Below are 17716 nucleotides of genomic sequence, written 5' to 3'. Positions count from 1 at the left end.
AATCTGTCTCACTGAAAAGAGAATCAGACCTACTGTATTTTCGTTTATTTTAATATAAGCCTTGCAGAAAAAGTAGAATTTAAACTAAGAGTTTAATATGCAAAGCAGGGAACAAACTTTACATTTGAAGCGTTGACTCTTTTTTATATTGCACAATAAATTTGTCCTGGAGCTTGGGCCAGTGTAAATACCAAAAGCAAGGGTAATTTGGACTCAGCAACAGCTTATTTCATTTCACTCTGTATTGAAACATCTACTCAGCTGCCTCGTGTGACCCAATTGAGATGTTAGGAATTGGTGGCTGTCACAGCTGGCAGGCACATTTGCAGCTCTGAAATTCAGCATACTGATCAGGTAATATTTTTTCCAGTGGAAGCAAACCTAGATTAATTTTGTTGATTGCTTAATACTATTGTGAGACACGTGGTACATTTCTACGACAGGCTTTCAGCGCGCAGTGGATGCGCCAGAGGCTCGGGTCAGGACAGATATACAATTTCTGTTTTCTTTTGGTGGTGCTGGATCGTGAATCAGAGGTCTCTCAACTTAGCGCAGTTACCTTTGCTGGAGTCCACCAGAGGTCAGATTGGCCCCATCCTCCCAGATATCTACATATAAAACTATGAAACCTGCAAGCCTCAAGCTGGATTGAAATAGCTGCAGACAAAATTTGTCCCAAAGCCCACCTGAGTTCAGGAAAATCTTTCCAGTGGATTTCAAGTTACTTTGGAGCTGACCCAGGGTAATGTGATCACGCAATGGTTAGACCACTTCAAGCAAGCACTCAGAAACCTCAAAAGCTCTTAACTTTTCTACAAGAAATATCTTTCAAGTTGCAAATAATGATGTGAGTTAACAAATATTTATTTACAGTAAGGAGTAAGAGGGATTTTGTTAAAGCTCACACCTGAAGAAGTCACAGCCTTAAAGAGCCTACGTTGCAACTTAAAAAGTGAATTTGTTTATTGTAGTAAATTCACTTAAAAACTCAGCAAAGTGCCGTGTTTGCATATACACCAGCCATATTCTATTGAATGGTTTTGGGCATTAAGTAGATCTCTGAAAATAAATGCATGTGTATTTGAATCTTGTCAGTGTTTCACCACAGCAATTTGAAGTCTCCAAAACTTGCCGAGACCCCAAACTCTGCCAGACTATAAGAAAAAATTGTCTCAAATGTCAAACCACAACCTGTGCTACCACGAAGAGAGTAGATAGAATCAAAGTGGGACGCGATTTATTTATCTAAACTAACTTTTGTGTAAATTCATAAGCTTTGACAGCACTTCCAGTGTTCTATTTCCAGACTGGTGGCCATACTGCTGAGTTTATGAAAAGCAAAATGCTTATATGTAAAAGAAAGGTTGCAGTTACATGCTGTTATCCAGCTCTCGCGATCCTGTCACCCAGCAGCCTTCATTGCTCTGCCCTCAGCAAGACCTTGACAAAGCTGAAAACTCTAGTGTCAGCCGTATCACAAGGTGAAAAACGGTAACTCAGGCTACAAGGGGATGTGCTGCCTGCTGTTCTAAAAGCTATTGTAAAAGTGCTGGGTATCTTTCTACAGCCCACAGGTGTAAAACTCTTGAAAACAGTAGAGATACTCTCTCGGACAGTGATACTTGTGTGACATGGGATCACCAGATCTGAGCCTTCAAGGGTACAGGTAATGCTCAGCATTTCCCGACAGTGGTTCTGATCTATAATTGCAGCTGAAATGAATGTGAGCTCTGTTCGCTGCCTCATATGCCTCAAAGTCTAAATGAGAAAGCAGATTCAAATTAGATAATTACCATCTTTCCAAGAAAGGAAGAACTGGTCGATGTTTCTGAGCAACTGTTGAAGTGGTAGAATGAAAGCGGGGAAGAAAACAAATCTCAGACTGTTTTTAGAAGAAACATATCCACTCTACAAGATACAAATCACTCACAAGACAGAAGCATAAAAATCAACCAATTACGGTTTCACGCTGGTACTATCTATTAGCAACTGCGCAGCATATAGGCTACGCAATGGCCCTCCACATGGGAGGTTAAGGAAATATGAACAATATAAGTCAGTTCACCCGATATTTACATTTTGGACCTACTATCCAAATCTTTTAATGTTCACCTCGCCCTGTGAATATACAAATATAAGCTAGGAGAAACTATGACAATGCAAATAAAGGACATGAAATAATCACTAGCGATAACAATCAAGCGGTAAGTAGAATATTCCTAATTCTAGTATCAATAATTACTGCAGAAGGTATCAGTACACATTAATCTGAACTCTATGTTACCACATGATAGATCTCAGTGAATAATGGACAAAACCAATGCAGGAACTCTGCCTATATCAAAAAACAGACTGCTCAAATCCAGAGTAACAGTTTGGACTTAATTTTTGTAACTAAAGTAATACAAATTCTACACAGTAGCAGAAACATTTAAAAAAGAAAACTGTCCCCTCTACAGGTTTGGTACTTTTGCTTGGAGAAACTAGGGAAAGATTAATTATTAGTGGTAATCCTTCCCTCAGGATTCAGTACAAATATGGGAGCAATGCAGAAGGAATAATTGAGACTATAACTCTTCCTAGAAGCTTTAGTATAACATTTTAGATGGACAAAAAGAACCATCCTGAATATGATGAACAAAATGCCCGTAAAGGTTCCTTTAGCTCTTGTAACAAATTACATAGTTTCATAGTGATGGGCATTTAAAGTTTGGGACAAATCCTCATTCAATACTTTTCCTCAATTTGATGGAACTGCTCCATCTTTTCACTGCACAGACCTTTGGTACCAAGGAATTGTAAAGGAAGCTTTGTCTTTCCTAGTTTAGCTTCTAGGTAGAAACTAATCAGAAGTCTGACATGAAACCATATTAAAGCAGTCATTGACCTATTTCTGGCATATTATATTCCTTCAGCTTTTCCTGACTACCATTTAGTCTGGCGTTGAAGAAATTGTTCCTCTTAAGTCACTGCATCTGCAGTGCAAGGGAATCAGATGCTGAATTCCCATTATGGTTAATTTACTCCCAAGTTGACTTCTTATTCAACAATATTTTTCGCCTGCAGCTTCAGAACACTTTGGTCTATGGCAGTCGCATGGTCCTTAACACCTATAATTTGCCAAAAAGCACATGCAGGAAATTCATAGGCTACGGAAAAAAATTCCAAGCTCCTTAGGCAAGTTTTGCAACTAGCGGAAAACAGCATTTCTCCTCTCTCTCTCCACTCTACCCATTCTTCTAGAAGTATCAAAGCTGTATTAAGAAAGTAGGAGTGATGGGACTCCCATAAGCTCAGAAAAGGCAAATGTAATATGGTCCATTTCAGAAGCAGATAGAAAAACTGTAAAGCCACTCTACAGAGCATCAGAGAAATATCATCCGGAGCACTGTGTTTCATCGCACGCACCACTGCTCCGTAAAAATCAAATCAGACAGGGACCACTTCATGAATGGATCATTAATAGCTTATTTCTGCATAAAAAATTTAAGGAGGGCTCACACTTGAAAACTTCACATCAACCTGAAGGAATTCAATTTGTGAGAAAAATTCCCCAAACCTATGTGATGGAAATCAGCAATGCTGGAATCAGCATTCTGAAAACTGAACTTCTAAAGGAAAGCAACGCAGTATATTTTAACGTAGCTTCACAGCTTTTGGCAGTTACATCTACAGCTGTCCGTACATTATTTTATCAATTATTAACACGGAAAATCAACAATCCTCTTTGAGAGTGATTTCTGGGCTTTTATTTCAGATGGCCTGACTGATACCTTGGTGTTTTGCTGCCTCAGGACTTGTAAAACCTCTCAACTTTTTCATCATTAACTTCTCACTGACTATAAGTCTCAATTTCTCTGTATACTAAACCCAAGGTATACTACTCAAGTTTAAGAATGTGTTAGGGAATATTTAGGGACAGTTTTTATTGATGTGAGTCTGACTTCAGTTTCATCAACTTCATTGCAGAAATCCCTGTTTACCTCTTCAAGAATTAGATTACAACTTGGGAGCAATGTTTTATTCAGAAGACAATATCTGCAAAATAAGACTTTATTTCACATGGGTAATGTAGACATAGGTGGTTTGCTTTCTTTTTTGTGTCGTGCTTTAAAATGCAATGGACAGATATTACAAGTGAACATGAGTAACTGTATTGAGTTCTAACCTCACAGTGGAGCAACATGGGAACCTTCAGACCAGAATGGCTTCAGTGTTAACTGAGAATTCCATGGAATCTTAAGACATCATGGACCTCCTTATTTACTTAGTAAATTTAGTCCAAACAAAGATTGACTAAAAATTGCTTTATAATGCTTACAGTTTACATACTACTTGAAAAATACCCTGATTAGCACGTCCTTCGCAAATTCAAGATCAGCATCCTGCCTAGTTGCATTGTGATAGCAATGTAAAGGCAGGACCAGGAATAGAAGCCTTTATCTAAACATATTTTTATGAAAAATGATTTTCCTGGAAGCACTGGGCCGGGGGATTATATGACTAAAAAGGTAGTTCTGAATTACTTTACTCGATGCCTTTATTTTTAAGTTTCTGTTCTAAGTGTATCAGTTCCAGGTACAGTGCCAATACTGAAAATTACAAAATACATTTCATACGATTAGATAGAAGCCTCAATTACATGGCAAGGAGAGAGTTTTGTTTGATTTTTTTCCCCAGTACCTGTGTCACTACTTCTTCAAATGCTTACAGCTTTGGACTCTGCATATCAGAAGGTGTTCTTCTCATTCAATGATTACCTTATTTTTATTGCATCCTCACTCAATATCTGTGTGATTCTCACTGATTCTTGCTCTTGAAAAAATTTCCTTCACACTCTGTATTTAAGCACCCTCAATTTAACTCTTCACTGACTTTTATGCAAAGCCAGAAACATATTACTCTTGAAAAGGAGAGAGAATGGCCATACTGCTTTACTGCACCTTTCTCTAAAATACATTTGATCAGATCTTCAACGTATTAGAACAGCTTACTGGAGTAATGCTGATTTACAACACATGAGTAAAAGTTCTGTTCTTATAGCACTTGTGTTGCAAATAGATTTGGGTTGGTTTTTTTCCCCGCAAAGATAACATCTTGGAAAAATTCCTAGAAAAACAGAAAGAAAAAGAATGCTTCCTCTCCTTTTCTTGCTTTTAGCCACTTCACTGAATTTGGCAGAGAACCTACCACTTTTGTTTGCACATGCCAACCATTTTCACTTCTTACCTTTAAAAGTGTTATAGAAAAGCATAATGCAACACAAATATTTTTTAATTCCACGCTAGCCATTATTGTATTAACTTGTCAGTACATATAAAACGTCACGACATTCCTATCTCAGGAGAAGATACTAATCTGTTTGGTAAAAGAGGCCTTATATCCAAGGTAATTTTGCAGTCACCTCATTATATTTCTCTGGATGTTGGAAGATTAGGGGAGACAGTGCTGGAGAATCATCATTCAGCATAGACACACACACTTCAGCATAAATTAATTAAATTTTTTTAGGAAGACAAAAGAGAGGGGGCAAGAGGGATCATCTCTTCAGAACTATGCATCTTGGGAATGAGTCCTACTGAGTGCAACTCAGAGGAGTACAGGATTTTAAAATCCCTGCTGTAAATTTTAAAATGGATCAGCAAGATCCCCAGGGCTTTTCACAAGATATTTTGCATGCTTTCTCTGGAAGCAACACATCAGGGCAAAATGCCCATCCTGACAGGGTAATGATTTAACATGATTTAACCTTCACCTTTAAATATCTGAATGAAATACATAGGCATTTAATTGGCATAATAGCAAGTTATGTGTTTGTTATTGATTAACACACTTACTAAAGGTCAACTAGTATTTATAAGCACTTTGCAAATACAGTTTGTATTCTAATTATCTTGAAGGACTTGTAATTATTTTGTTAAATATCAATTAAATGCAAAAACATTTTAAACCAGGCTGACACTGTATGTTACAAAGTGTACAACTTTATGTTTTATCGTTCATGTAATTTTCAGACAATTACTTGACAATTAGATTGACCTCTCATCTAAAACTTCAATACACCATGTTTAACGGTTTAGATTAAAACTAGTAAACAACAGTCTGTCGAACCTGTACTTCACATATGAGACCTCAAGGGAGAGAAAGGACATTTTCATAGCACAGAAAGGTTTTTGGTAGTGGCACAAACCAAGTCATTTAAAAACAATGCTACTTATTCTCACAAGCCCACACGTAGCACTCTTAGCTTGCTGAATACATCTTGATTGTTCCTTCGGTAGCACCCTCCTTTGATGCGCACTGTCACCCCGAAGCTGGGCAAGCTCATTGCCACCAAATAAACTGAACTCTCGACGCTAGAATTCTGAATGTCAGTGACAGACTAGCGTAAGAACAGCTGATGGGTAAAGATGTCACGGCATCTTTACATCTTCAGTTTAAGCTTTCTGGGAGTCTGCCACAGACTTTTCTAACTCTTCCTTACACCGATGTGCTTCTAGCGCGTTACTTAATAACACAGTTGGGAAAGAACAGTGTAGGGTCCCTTTTGCAAGCTCTACACTCGTTAGAGAAACCTTCTGAGGTAGAAGGTTTTTTCCAGGTATGATTACCATCAAAATATCAACCTAGAGAAATCCAGACCATAGCCATTGAGAATTTTGGGCCTGCAAAACACCAAATACCCTAGACTTTCATTAAGTTCACAAGAGCTAAGGCTCTAGATTTTTATTCACATTTCCACAGTGCTGTTCATTACGCTTTTATTTGAACACAATGACATTGTGATAACAGCTTGCATGGTGCAGACGTAGTTTTTATAATTTACCACAGTAAGATTTAAAAATTAAAATCTGAGATGTAATACGGGTTCAGTGTTCACATTCAGTCTCCCTAACACAAGCCTGGATTTCAGAAGACAAGTGTATCAATACCATCTGGAAACCCTGTTTTCCTCTAAGGCATCTGAAAATAAGTCAAGAGAACTGAAAGTAACATTTATCACCTGCATCTGAATGGTCAAGCTGGGCAGCTGAGCAGTATCAACATTGCTTTCTGCCTCTACACTGATGTCCACCTCCAAGGCCTTGATGCAACAAACTACAGACACTTATAGATCAGCAAAAGTCTAACCCTAGCAGGGAAAGGAACTACTGAGCCAATGATACTCTTTATTGATTAGTTGCTAATTGTCAGCTCCTTGAGACCTGACTGTAAACTTACCCAGTTAAAGGTCAAACACAATTTCCTTCCAAATAGCATTAGCAATAAAAACAGTAACAAAATTGGGGCAGTTTGCAGTGTATTGTTTCATTATAACTCCCTTGGGATCAGAAATATCAATGGCAAAAGGGAAGCATAGGCATGCTAATGAGAGTTTCAGCTTTGTTTAGTGTGCCAAGGGGATATTCTGTTGTATTCCGGTTCTATGTTCAACCTTTCTCCAAGGGGCTGTGCTCATCAGCATCACTTGATAGTTACCAATCTCATAATTTACACTGGAAACAACTGCCCTTCTGCTCTAAATTGCCACTGAGCTGGGCTTGAATTTTGAAATTTTATTCATCTTGTAAGATGATAAAACAGCCTGTCTTCTTATCTGAGGGAGGTGGGCTGCTTTTCAGAAGGGCCTTGGGTGCTGTTTTGATTTTTTTTTTAATGTTTTTGTTTTATACATGCCTAAATGCTTTTTACATCTGCTGTGTCCCATATACTGTTATAAATGAGTAAAAAAAAAACCTTAATATTTTTTTAAGTCTTTGAAGATTAGAAAGTGTATAAAAACACTCAGATCTCCTCATTGACTCCTCTTTTCTTTGACATAGCAAGATAAAGCTTTTATTTCTTCTCACTTTGAAAATTTCTCCTCATAGCTGTATTTCTGCTCCTGTTTCTGTTTGCACTGCACACACTCCTTCTGCTCTGCCTTACTCCCTCCCCTTAGTCCTGACCCTTTGAATCTTGAGTGCTTTTCAGAGGGACCCTTAAGTGATGTCTTTTGAAGTCAGTCTCAAAGACTGATTTGGGGAGGTGCTTCGCATTTCTTTGCATACCTTCTTTTGATACTGAACTAGCAAAAGATTCTGGACATCTCTCACAAGTAAGTCTGCAGACGCGATTTCACCAGGCACTGGTGAAATGGGAACACTCATGGGTTAACTGGGGCACAGCTCTAGATTCAACCTCCCCAAAGGGTGTCATCCTAATCTTAGTAAGCTGTTGCCAAAGTGATTATTCAAAATGTTGTCATTCAGGTTACTATCTAAAATATTTTTGTAACACTGAAATGCAGTATTTTAATTTCTGAGCAGTACCATGAATTTATGATCTTATAGTCTAGATTACGGCTTTTATGGTTATGGACACAAACATACTTAAACGGAAGAAAAATAATTAGAGATAGAGCTAGAAAAATAGAAAGTCAAGGCTTTCATGTAATTACTTGACCTAGAGGGCAGAATCTGGCAACATTATTCATGCTTTCCTTTTCCTCTCTCTTCCACCTGCTCCCCTCCTTCTCTCACCAAATAAATCATCTCCCTTGGGCATTGGCCTTTGTGGACATGTGCTTCTGCTGCCTTCAAGAAGATGAAGATCCAGCACATTGGTATCTTCACAGTGAAACATTCAGTTAAACTGTGCAGTAAATTTGGAGTAGAAGTTAGTGCTACAGAATTAGATTCACAGTTTGGAAGAGCTTCTCTCCTCTGTACCCTGAAATAATTCTGCAAAATAAATATATGCCCTCAGACCCCCAGCCCCTCCTCTCATGCTAAATCAAAGCACTGCACACATTCTCATTTCCTCTATGCTATAAGCAAACCCTCTAGCTTTGCTCTTACTGGATAAAATAGCAGATTCGTTCTGTTCCCTAGATAAGGACTGAAATACTGTTTTCACGGAAATATGGATATTCGAAAGTCCAGCCCCTCCTGCCTGAAACAGAACAAGAAACCACAAACTTATTCATAAACATACAGAAAAACGATAGCTCAAAAAACATTGTAGATATTTCCAATGAGATGTTGACATGAAATGTGTTTATTTTTTAAACTGAACAGTTTGTGCAACAGACCTGCTAGTTGCACCATCCTGGCAGTCTGCAATTAATAACCTGATACCAGTTGATTAAGTTAGTGGAAAGAATTGCTATTACATTTTAGCAGGCAGGGTTAAAGCAATGTGCATGTTATTTTCCACACTGGCTTGTATCTGAGTTATCCGAGTGTTGCAGAAAGCTAAATTAAGGCTTACTGCAATGTTTGACAGATCTATGCCTTGCCTACGTGCATGTTCTTCATTCCCTCTAAATGTTAATAGTAATTTCTTTTTACACTGTGGCAGGCTTCCATCTTAATATTATTTCAGCTAAAATCTATGAGTAGGGGTTTCGTTTTACCACTGATAAAGTGTTAACAAAGATTGATGCGTGATACTGCTCATCCATTCATAAAAGCTTCTCGGCGATGATTGGTTTCTGACCAAAATTAAGACTGAAAGAGTAATCTCCCATTCTTTCAAGCAGTGTTGGCTAGTCACAGACAATAAGCCAAAAAACCATCAAAAGGCATACGTTTTCTGCCCTTGCTCTCAGATTCCCAAGATTTCAGCACAGGAACAGAACCGTAATAATTACTGTAATTGCCATTGTATCCCACATAGCAAACTATGGCTTCGTTTCATCAGAACGGAAATGGTAAAACCACATTTGGGAATTGGAGTGCAAGTGAAGAAAATGCATGAAGAGAGGGTGAAAAAGTCACCCGTTAGCTTGCTCCCAAGGTTTGACAAAAGCTGAAACACAGTTTGTCGCATCTCCATTGGTTTAAACAGTAGCAAGGCACTGGAGGGTGAAAAGCAATGGAAGGTACTGCTCTCTCAAAATAATTGACTTATTTTTCTGCCATTGCTGCTTCCAGGTGCAAAACTTTTCAGGAAGTTTTGGAATCAAGTCAGAAATTGTGCTGGTTAGCACGTACATGTGAGTTACATTGCTTGATTTGCTCATGAGCTGGATTTTTAGGGGTTCTGCTACATGTCTGAAAGTATTTGCAGTTTGTACTGCGGCTAATTGACCTTGCACCACAGTTACTGAACACCGCGAGTCATGTTGGATTTGTTTACTTTGAATTATATATATGTTTTGTAAGTATTTGCAGCTGTCTACTGAATCACATATTAGATGTAACCTCCATCCCCATTCTTTTCAAGGAAGAAAATGAAAAGAAACTCCAGCCATCCTCCCCCTTATACTATCATTCAGTGGTGTTACCTTACCTGTCAAACTACTCAAAGGGTTTATTCCCACTCCAACAAGAAGAAATGATGCATATATAGCCAAAGCCTTGGAGACTTGTTTCATTCCAGCTGAAACTGCATCAACACAATGGAAAGACGTGGTGCTTTTGATGCCAGTGGGAATTCGGAGGCAGCGAGGTGATCTTACAGTCTCAACCAGCATGTTACCCTTCTGCCTGCCATCTCAATCAGGTTGTACCTAGCTGTGTGCCACTGAAACCTTTGGTAGCACTCTCGTTTGCTAGAAATACATTCAGTCAAATACCTAATCATTTGTGAGTCTCAGACATTTCATAGAATCATAGAAGGTTGGAAAAGACCTTTAAGATCATGGAGTCCAACTGTTAACCTAACACTGCCAGGCCCACCACTAAACCGTGTCCCTAAACACCACATCTACGCATCTTTTACGTACCTCCAGGGATGGTTAACTCAACCAGTTCCCTGGGCAGCCTGTTCCAATGCTTGATGACCCTTTCTGTGAAGAAATCTTTCCTCATACCCAATCTAAACTTCCCCTAACTTCAAATGAAATTATTTTCCTGTGCTTAAATTCAAGCCCATTCTTACTGCCTGTATGGGACAGGGATGCTTTCAAGAGCCTGGGCTTTGTTTAAACTCACTGCAGTGATAAGCTTTTCATTGACATTGATGGGGCTCACAAGCAGCAGGTGCAACATGACAGGAATCCTTCTGTTAAAGCAGAGTTAGATAACATTTAATTGTTAGAGACAGAGAAAAATACAGAAAAGTAGGGACACACTTTACCTGGAGAAGAGTGTATTTTCCAGTGCTAGTCACTAAAGTGTAATCCTGCAGTAATGAAGTTCTTACAACTGCTACATCAACAAATGCTTCATTAGGGAAATGTTAATACTGTAATTCTGAGACATCAAACTGGAAAACGTGCACAGAATGAAAAATTTAAAAATGCAACCAAAAAGTTTAAAAAACTCCAAGGGAATTTCCTCAACACTGATGTATTTGCAGCAGCAAGGAGAAATGGACCTTATTGGCTCCAACCTCCTGTCAGAGAGGAAGGAAAAAACATAAATGGAAAACTTTGTGTGTAATAGCCTGAAACTTTCTGCTTACATCACAGACTTACCCTCAGGAGGAAATGGACTTCTACAACTAATGCAGGCCTTGTAGAAGAGCTGTTAGTCCTTTTACTAGAAGAGTATAGGCTACAACCCCCACAGCCCAAGTCTATTCCATCAACTGCCGGCAAACTATCAAAAAGCCACTTGTTCATCCAATGTTATCATTAGCTGCAACCTACCAAAAGGTCACTGAAGACTCACCTATTCCACGATATAACTTCCTTCTACTTCCCTCCCGGAAGTTGTTCTTAATAATAAAAAGATGTGGGTTAATATCTTTCTAAGACCATGACAGCATATACAGTAGAGCTGAAACCCTTCTTGTTTAATACAAAGCCATTCAACTGGAATAAATATATAGTATGTTGGTTTATTTTATTATTTTTTTAAAAACAGGGTGTGGACAAAAAAAGAAAAGGAAAGCTGATTTGAAGCTGAAAGAACCATCAGGAGCCAATAGAACTTACTTTTTCCCCAGCTCTGCTGCTGAAGACCACCCTTACAGCTTTGAACAAACCATTTAAGTTTGGTGCCTTCATCTGTGGAATGTGTTTGTATCCAAGAGGTGTGATTAGCAAAAACCTCTTGGTACATACCTCAAAATGCAACACCCTCAGACAACACACATTCCAAACACTGTGCTACAACCTCAGGGAAAGGCTGTATCCTGCTGCATTGTCTTGCAGCACTTTTACTTAACTCAATCGTTGTCCAGCACAGCAGGCCAATTTTCCAGCACCTATTGGCTGTCACCACAATCAAGTAATTTCTCATGAATTTTCAGGCCTCTAAATGTGCAGTTCTCACCAACTCTCTGCATGTTACTTTGCTCCTGGATCATACCTTCTATTCAAACAGCAGTGAAGAAGAGGTGGGGAAGCTGATGGCTAAATTCTTAAAATCATGTCATTCAAATTCTTGCACCACACCGTTCTGATGGAATATTTATTAAGCAGATGGGACCTACAGTTGAGACTTTTAATTGCTGGAAGTCAGCAGGTTTATTGTAATTTAATTTCATTTTTTGCCATGAATATTTAATTGGATACTTTTTTAAAATCAAGTATTCAATTATAAGCTATTCACAAGTAAATATTTTAAAATTGCTTTAATTTTAAACGTTGTACTTATTGGCCTCTATTAATTAATCTTTTTTGTCCTTGATGCACATCTGTTTTAATACCCTTAATGAGAAGTAGTAAATAACATCATTAATTTTCTCCTTACTCAAATTTCTTAGCTTGAGCTATTTGGTAGCAGTCAATTGTACAGTCAGGAAGTGTTATCTTTATCAGAAACAACCAAGCGTATTAGACTCAAAACTCAGATAATACAGTTTGTTTGGAAGCTGAGAAAATGAAATTACAAACACCAGCCCTGAATAAAGCAAAGAGGTTTTTCTGCTTTAAGAGGAAAGTTTTCTTTTTTGCAGTTTTATCTTCTCTTAATTTACCTTATTTTGTGGGCTTAAGACTTTTTGTGGTACTTTGCAGAAAATATTAATTTCAACTTCAGTGTTCAGAGACAAACCTGATGCTTAAATTATTGATCTCCCTGACCTGGAACCCTAAGTTCATGATCTTGAGAAGATTTTGTTCCAAACCCAAATCATAGGCCTGTTTGGAATTTAACTTGAATCCTTGCATTACTACTTCATAATATAATTTTCTGGAGGGTTGCATTCAAAATAAGTAAGTAAATAAAATAAATAGAAGACGAGACCCAAAACCAAACCAGTAAGAAAGTGAATCAGCAAGTTATAAACTCATCAGCAATGGCTTATCTCCTTTCTTCTTTTCTCTGCTGCACAATTTATGGGATTTAAGCTATCTGCTTAGACAGCTATTCTTAGACATTTGACTTTCTGAATTTCGCAGTCCAACTGCAGATCTATAAGCTACATTTGCCTTGTGTCTAAATGCCTGCCTTGGTAATGACTGCAACCTTGAAACAGAATCAGTAAGATCTCTACCTGAATAAGCGAGAGAACTTCTCTTGTAAATCTTTCAAACAAGCTGATGGTAGAGAGTACCATTAAATCTTGGTTCACATATATTTCCGTTGGCATGCAATACTTTTTTTTAAAGGAAAGAACGAACAGGTACTTGTGTAATTCTTAATGACTGATGAATCTACTATTGCATGGAAAAAACAATGTCACTTTAGAAAATAACTGAGCACTTCTGCAGCGATATCTATTTGTTCTTTGAATTGTCGTCTTGATTTATTTTGTTATTTTCTTCTGGTCTGTTTTTCTTTTGGAGGTGAAAAAACATTTTCCTGATCCAAATACACGTTGTATTTTGTCAGTAAGAGACATCTAGAAATTCAAGCCCACAGACCCTGGGCAATCTATGCCATTTTCTCTTATGCAAGCAACATAAATTATTTAACCTCTAATAACATTAAGATTTCATGATGCTTGTGTAAGATGAAAAAGTGAAGACTTTTAGATACTAAATGCTTTATTATGATCTGTAATCTTGTGAGATTTATTTAATGTGCAAATCTAGAGTGTCTGGAAATACAGAGACAATATATTTAGGGCTATATTCTGTCAAGTACTGAGCAGTCCTGTCAATCTTGATAAAGCCTTATCTTTAAGCATGTGAGTAGTTGCACTGATTTTAATGGGACTTTTAACATGCTTTTAAATGCCTTGACAAATAAGGATCTCAATTTTCTCTACCTTGCAAAACCAAGCTAAATAGCAGGTTTATTAATACTTAATACCTGCCTTCTAGATACACATCACAATGACAAGTGTGGATTACAGCAAAGCTATTAAGAAACAAGCCTAAATCTCCGAGCTTCAGTCAGAAGATAAAGAGCAGGGTCACAATGGGTGATATTCCCTATTAAATGGCTTCTCTCATAAGGCAGTAACTACTTTCTCTAGCCATTACCGCTCACGACTCAAAAGGACGAGGTCACCAGACACAAGGTGCAATTAACTTGGCAAGGAAGGTGAAGTGGTTTAGTTAGCACATGCCTTAGCCAAACAGCAAGGAACTTTCTTCTGGAGAGCAAACAGTGTAGCACACCCTGGGCTTTGAAGGACACTAAACAGGAAGGAGAAAATTCACATATCACACTGAGATCTCATTCAGGAAACAGTTTAAACTCACCACTCAAAACACCGCTAAATTAAAAGAGTTTTTTTCCCCCAATTCTGAGAATATCTGACATTTTAAAAAGACAGAAAGAATTTACTTCTTATAAGGTCTCACAACTTTTATATGGATATAATGTCTGTAAGCCTCTAGAAGAGTCAAAGTACCCAGTATTGAAGTATTTAACTTCAGTGCTAGATTTTGGCTTTCTTCTGTTGTGGAATATTAACAAGCTTCTCAACTCTTTCAATAAATTATCAAACACATGGTATCGGGCTAAAAATTCAAAAAATTCTTGAGTTTCATAGTTTGTGAATTCAGTTAAATGGTGATTAATCTTGCAGTTCTGTGTAATGTCTGAAAGAGGTTCACAATTCACTTTCCATTGTGTACTTTTGGAGAACATGCATCATCCACTATTCGCCACATAGACCCCTGCTGCACCTTCGTAATGGGCCAAAGTGGGGTTACGGTCTTAGCTGAGTCTTAAAACAAACATACATATGGTTCCGAGTCACACACACTTGATTCATTTAATGAAGTGATATCAGGTGAAGTTTCCAAGTCTAGATCAGACAGGTTCTGCTGATTGGGTCTTTCCCAAGAAATTACAGGATATGAGCACAAGACCTGCCTTTTGAGCCCATTGGAAATTCCTCTAGAGGCAATGCCCTTGTGAACCAAACTAAATTACTAAGATTATCACCATCAAGACAAAAATTATACCACTGTTTTAACGATCACCACTGGAGTACAAAAACAACTCTTCTGGAGAAGGGAATACTGTGAATAACAGAACCTGGGAATGACGTCAACAGTAACTGCTGCAGCTCCAACAGAGGATATGGTAAGACGCAAAATGAATGTTGCATGTAGAAGGCAGCATTCAAAACGTTAACTGTCTGTGTACTAACAACCCTTCCGGTACTCCCAGATGTAATACCATTCCTGTCACCATCTGTGACAAAACCTATAGCAAGATACTTTGGGAACGTCAGCTTTAAAGACCGTAACGTTCCCGTCTCAGGGAAATGAAATGGATCTTATAAAAAGCAGTAGCACAAACACTACATGACTTATTATAAAGGATTAGGTTAACTTGCTATGGACAGATTTTATTTTGACAATCTAAAATTACAAAGTAGAACAATCAGCTTTTAAAGTTACTTTAAGATCAAATTTAGAGTTTTCATATCTTCATAGTCACTTTTTTCTGTTTTGGAAGGGAAGAAAACTAATTCATCTTTCAAATAACTGTAGACTCATTGCAAGAATCATAGCACTACCCTTCAGATCAAGACAAGCTAATAGAAAGAGACCTTTGTTGGGTAGCTAGAATTAAAAATTGATCTCACTTCTCAAGAGGATTCAGATTCAGTTCTCTACTTTGAGACCTTATCTACAGCTTTGCAGCCTGGGAGTCCTGAGTGGACTTCCACATTTGTAAAATTATTTTAATGCCATTAAAATTAATCAAGTCCTACATTTTCGAAAAGATAGGACGTTAACACTTTAGAATCAGAACGCTCACCAAGATCTCCAAAGTAGGGAGCAGGTGCTATGTCAGCAACATTCAGCCATACTGAATGTAGCCAAAAAAAAAGAAGAAAAATCAATGATCAGATCTGGATGGGGAATTAGCTCTGCAGGATATCATGTCTAAAGTTTCCCATGAGTTTAACTGGAAACAAAGGATGAATATCCTTGCATGGCTGCCTATAAGCTTAATACCAACAAGGAATCCTGACAGGTAAGCATTAAAAACACTTGTGGACATGTTTGTTTTCCAGACTAATTATAAACTCTATGTTGATAAAATACAAACAAAAACCCCAACCCAACAACAGATAAAGACACTTACTTTCTACAGCTACTTATAAAGAAGAGTATATTAAAAGAGACAAAGCCACAAACAGGTATTTTTACATTTTTGACAATTCAAAATGCAGGAGCAAGAGTCCATAAGGTGAATTAGAGATTAATGCACCTTAGAAGTGAATTTTCAACTTCAACATAACTGCAGAAATTGTCATGCATGTCAATGAGAAATGTACCACAATTTCATTTTATTATGCTGGTTTTAGAACTGCCATTTAATGGTCTTTACAAGGATTCCAAGAAAACCTTTACTCCCTCATTTTTTAAAATTCAGATATGATTCCCCAATTATTCCCTGAATTTGAGCTGCAAATTAAGCTCTCATTACAAGTAGGTAATACAGTATGATGGAACTGGACATAGGCTATTTAAAATGAAGGACAACTGTAGCTTCACCAGAAAAAGAAACAAAATTAAAAGCACACATTGAGCAAATTTTAACTGTGGATCTAGATTAAAAAAAAAAAATATATATATACACACACCCCCCCTACTGCTTTTATAATGGTAACATTTGAAGGTGTGATAATATAGCAGATTTTTTTCCCTCTGGATCACCTCTGCAAAATAAAGATGACCCCTCCTCCCCTGTTTTAGGGTGACAATGAGCATCCAGGATTGTGTTTCCTCCTTATTTTACTGATAAAAATATAAAGACACGAAAAGATAAAGAACGTCTGCAAGTTATTCAGAAAGTCTGCAGCTGAGCTAGAAATGAATGCCAGATTGCCGTACGCCTTTACACGGCTCTAATTAGGTTATCCTTTTTGTCTGTGTTATAGGGTATGCTACTATTTTTTAATCAGTTGCACCATTGAAACCCTGTCTTTTGAGGCTTAAAACTACAGAAGAGGACAACCTCAGTCATCAGAAAGCTTGATTCTCTGTGCTTGCAATACCTTAATTTTTCCAGTTGCAACCTTACTTCATTAATTCACAATTTTATGCAAACTATCAAATATTATGAGAAGTATTGGGAGAAATAAAGTTTTTCAGGCTCACATGCTTTCTTGAAACTTCTGGTTTGGGACCTACTTTATCAGCTACAATATAATCTACTTTATTACAGAGATTATAGCACGTAGATTTAAAAATGAAGATGCTGTAAAGTAAAGCTTGCATTTTTGTGACAGTTCAAAGGGCAAAAGGAAAGTGAAGATGGAGTAAAAGGAGGAGGATCCTTTTAAAAATTCTGAAAACACAGACTGAGAATACAAGCCAGCAATGTGCCCTTGTGGCAAAGATGACCAACAGCATCCTCAACTGAATAAGGAATAGCATCACCAGCAGGTCGAGGGAGCCGATTATTCCCCTCTACTCCGCACT

This window comes from Phaethon aethereus (assembly GCF_964289735.1).
Source record: "Phaethon aethereus genome assembly, chromosome: 18".
In the NCBI taxonomy this organism is placed as follows: Eukaryota; Metazoa; Chordata; class Aves; order Phaethontiformes; family Phaethontidae; genus Phaethon; species Phaethon aethereus.
Note: the sequence above shows the minus strand (reverse complement) of the source record.